This window comes from Microtus ochrogaster, unplaced genomic scaffold (assembly GCF_000317375.1).
Source record: "Microtus ochrogaster isolate Prairie Vole_2 unplaced genomic scaffold, MicOch1.0 UNK33, whole genome shotgun sequence".
Taxonomy (NCBI): Eukaryota; Metazoa; Chordata; class Mammalia; order Rodentia; family Cricetidae; genus Microtus; species Microtus ochrogaster.
The window spans coordinates 2,389,472-2,394,530 of NW_004949131.1; positions in this window are offsets into that span (position 1 = coordinate 2,389,472).

A 5,059-nucleotide genomic window follows, 5' to 3' on the forward strand; every position below is an offset into this window, starting at 1 on the left:
TTTCTTTCAGTGAACATTACAGAGTTATGCTAGACCATCCTCTAGAGAGGGAAAAATGTTTAAAGCATTAGAGAGACAAGTTATCTCTGTACTCCATTTTTCATTGGTATGTCAGCAGATCGTTCAGTTAGGAAATAAAAATAAATAATACAAATACGATAATGATGTTCTAGACATTAAAATGGCTAAAAGAGTCTTTTTTCCTACAGGAAAAAATTCTCCCTGGAACTTAAAGCTCTTAGAGGGAAATGGGCTCATTAAAATATTTCAAGATAAATTATACCATAAATTTTAATGTAAATTCAATAAAATAAATTAGAACAGTAGGCCTAAGTACAACCCAGTCTAATAACGAACATTATTTTGTTTTCCTGTATCTTTTTTTTTTTTTGAGACAAGATCTCATGTAGCCCATGTTGGTATCAAACTTAATATGTAGTCGAGGATGGTCTTGAACCTCTCCTGCCCTTGCCTCATGGATAGTGACGGGACTGCAGTCATGCACAGCCTCAAATAGTTTGTGGGATGCAGGAACTTAACCCCAAAGCTTCATGACTTCATGTGTGTTAGGCAAATCAGCTGTGATCGGGATGTCACCTTTGTCAAGTGGAATCCCATCACCCTCAGCTCTGACACTCCGTTGGGATGCCCTGCCCCCTAGTGGAATTCTGCTCATTTTGCCCATTCCCATCCCCCAGCCAGGAAGAAAAGGCATTGTTTTCTATTGCTCAATTATTTGTTGTGACTACTTCATCTTAAACATTTAAACACATACAAGCTGTTTTCTGTCCCATCTCTTCTTTTTTTTTTTGTTTTTTTGGTTTTTCGAGACAGGGTTTCTCTGTAGCTTTGGAGCCTGTCCTGGAACTAGCTCTTGTAGACCAGGCTGGCCTCGAACTCACAGAGATCCACCTGCCTCTGCCTCCCGAGTGCTGGGATTAAAGGCGTGCGCCACCACCGCCCGGCCCTGTCCCATCTCTTCTAATGTGGAAAGACATGATTATTTCTGAGAGAACAGCTGAAAAACCCTAGAGAGGTTTCGAACACACTCTGAGAACAAGAATTTATTGTCCTAGTGTTGATTTCAACATGGCTTCACTGTTCTCTGCGGCTCATGGTGTAGCTCCAGCATCTTGCCCCAAATCATATTTACAGGCTCGAGACACATAGGATTATGTTAGGATGACTCTGAGAAACTTCGCCGATGCTCCTGGGCTCCCTAAAGAGATTGGAAATACATTTAAGACAGGTATTGAAATAGATCTGAATTTGTCTGCCTCGGAGCTTACTTTAATGCCATTGCTTTCAGAAATTTTCTAATGAATCTCCTTCACTCTGGTACTGTGAGAAATCATCACGTATTAACATGCATAATTGAATGACCTCGGTTTAATTAGGAAAGACTTGGGTTAATATTGGATCGGACTGCAGAAAGCAACAGGAATAGATTTTTTAAAAGTGAATTAGCCCATTATTTCAGCTATTGTTCATCAATGGAAGGAGAAGCAGCAGCCCCGGGCAAAAATGCTGATGCTATCAAATGGAAAAGGGCTGACTGGAGAGTTATAATTGCTTTGTGTGCAGCCAGTGGACCATGCTGAGGAGGACAGGAAAACCTGGGGCTTTCATCTTTATAAGGGAGCCAGCACTTAAAAATTAGGTATCTTTCTATTTGCAGGGAATGACCACCATGATAAGGGATAAATGGCAAAGTCAGGGTTGTGTGCCATCTTCAATGAGAGCTGTGCAAAGCTTCCTAAGAACATGCCCTCTCTTCGTGCCCTACCTTGAGACTGTTTACTTCTCCCAGTGCTTAGATTTCAGGATATGGAAGAAAATGGTCAGCCTCACAGAAAGCAATTTCTAAGACAAATACTCTTTTAAGCAGCTTGTGAATCCACGGCACTGAGCGCAGAACAATGCCGTGACCGAAGTGCCTCTTCAGTGCAAGACTATTCGAGGTATAAATCACAGGCTCTGCATTTAGGAAGCTCTCCTAGCTCACAGACAGCTGTCACGGCGCTCAGCACGTTACATAAGCTCTGCTAATTGTAGACCACATTAACTCTGCTAATTGCAAACACCAAATATCCAATTAGGTATTTCAGTTGGGAGGCTTTCAATGTGTTTGTGTATGCATGTTGTTTGTGTGATCATATAGGTACAGGTGTGTGTGTGTGTGTGTGTGTGTGTGTGTGTGTGTGTATTCACGCGTGTAGTGGTCAGCAGTCAACCTCAAATGCCTCCCACAATTGCTTTTTCATCTAATTTTTTGAGAAAGGTCTCTTGCTAAACCTGAAGCTCACAGATTCAGATAGACTGGCTGGCCAGCAAGCCCCAGGGATCCCTCTGTCGCTGCCTCTTCTGCACTAGGAAAAAGCTGGGTGGGATAATGTCTTAGTTAGGTTTCTATTGCTACGAAGAGACACCATGACCATGGCAGCTCTTATAAAGGAGAACATTTCACTGGGGCTGGCTTACAGCTCAGAGGTTTAGTCCATTATCATCATGGTGGGACATGGTGGTGTGCAGGAGACATGGTGCTAGAGACACATCAGAGAGACCTACATCTTGCAGGCAACAGGAAGTGTACTCAGACAGTGGGTGCTATGGCGAGCATAGGAAACCTCCAAGCCCACCTCCACAGTGACATACTTCCTCCAACAAGGCTATACCTACTCCAAAAAATCCATACTTCCTAATAGTGCCACTTCCTATGAGCTTATGGGGCCATTACATTTAAACTACCACAGATAGCCTGCCTCAGTGACTCCAGGGAATTGACTCAGGTCTTTGTGTTTCCTCAAGAAGCACTTCAATGGCTGAGCCATCTCCCCAACCCCTTCGGGTTTTTATGTTTTCTATAGACTTCTCTGCCTGGTGTCCATTCTGAACTGGTATAGTGGCTAACATTCTAAGGCAGGACTTCTCAGTCTGAATTACGCGTAAGTTCTCCCTTCCCTTTTTTTCCCTTCTTCCCTCCTTTTTCTCCCTGGAGCTAATATTCTATACATTGCAGGATATTTTAGCAGCATCTCTGATCTCTAAGGACTAGATGCCAGTAGCAAATAATTTCTACCTTCCTGTCTATGGATAGTACCAATACAAACAAACTACCTATGCATATGGCATGGCTGTTCATTACCAAAGTAGGGTAAGATGATAGTGGGAGAGTTAGCTCTTTTCAAAGATAGCTGTGTGTGTATGTGTGTTGTATGTATGTTTTTCCTTTCCTTTTCTTTTCTTTTCTTTTCTTTTCTTTTCTTTGTTTTTGAGACAAAGTCTCATTTTGTGGGCCTCACTTGCTAGACTCCACAATCTAGAGCAGAATTTCCTCAAACTCTGCCTCCTGAGTGCTGGGATTAAAAGTGTGTACTACAACACCTGGCTGGAGATACCCAACACACACAAACATGTGTGTGTGTGTGTGTGTGTGTGTGTGTGTGTGTGTGTGTGTGTGTGTTGGAGAAGGAGGGTCCACGATCCTTTCCTGTGAGCCTCGGTATATGTTTTTAAAATGTTTTCCCTACTATATGACAGTCGATTATACATCATGTCACCAAAGTCAGATTCTAGAAAACAATACAGCATCTACCTAGTTTCTGATTTCTGGGGGATTACCCTCACAACCCATCTTCCACATTGAGGAAGCCCATGGGAAGTTTATGTGTGGGTATTGTGGCTGACAATTGTGCCTGTGGGGGGTTCTTCTGCACCCAGCACCTACCTCCAAACCTGTGAGAAAGCCCTTTATCAGATGGTTTCAACCTCAGTCTGTGAGCCTCTGCCTAAAGATACAGACATCAAGGAGCAGAGACAACCTATCCCTGGTAGGACTGCCAGATTCAGAAAGAGAGAAGAGAGAGAGAGAGAGAGAGAGAGAGAGAGAGAGAGAGAGAGAGAGAGAGCTCACGTGCACATTTATGTATGCATGTTCATGTGTAAGTATATGCATGTGTATAAGCATTCATACATGTTTATGGGATGTGAGTGCATGTACCTGTATGTGCATGAGAAGGTTAGAAGTTGGTCTTGGGTGTCATCCACAGGCTCTTTCTTGCAGGGAACCATGGAGTTGGCATGGCCTAGCTGTCCTGAAAGGCATGTATCATAGGTTTTTTATATGTATCATGGCTACCAAAGGAGACAGACACTGGAACCTTACTTGTAGGCCACAGCCTTGTGGTAATACACAGTAATAGAAATGGGTTAATTTAAGATGTAAGAGCTGGCTAGAAATATGCCTGAGCTGTTGGCCAAGCAGTGTTGTAATTAATACAGTTTCTGTCTGATTATTTGGGTCTTGGCAGCCAGGAAACAAATGAGCAGTCTCAGACTACAAATATGCATGTGTGTGTTTGTGTGTGTGTGTGTGTGTGTGCGCGCGCGCACTAAACTTAATAAAACCCTGGTATTGATTGGAATTAGGATTAGTTTATGATACTGATGCCATGCCACGCTTTCCCACCACAGACACGTATCCTATGAGGATAAAGAACCTCAACCCTCCTGAGCTATATCAGAAACAAAACAGAATTATTAAAACCCACTACCCCATCCCTGAAGTCCCAAGCTCTTCCTCCATGCCACCATCTTCCTCACTTGCTCCCACAGACATCATGCTGTTGATTTACGACGTGGCAGGCACTGTCAAACTGAATCAATTAACATTTCCGGGCCATTTTCATTCTCACCAGCAAACCCACTTTCAGTTGCTAGAGACACATGAACTAAAGGCCATGGGTTTAGTTCTATTTTCCAAGCCACATGGGTACAACCACCTGCTGCAAACAAGAGAACTGTAAAGGTCAGACTGTAATCTAAAAACCGTCTCCAGTATAATTGCAGACTCCGCACAATGACGTCCCCTGGAATTAAATGACTTAAGCAGTTCTAGAACAAGATAAATGAGCTCACTATTTTTTTAAAACGGCACTGTGTCAGCAAAGGGAGATCTGTGGGTACAAATAACAGAAACCAGGCAACAGTGCAGCAGTCAGGACTGTTGGCTATTCAAAGCTTTTTTGTTGGTCAGGATTCTCTAGAGTCACAGAACTTA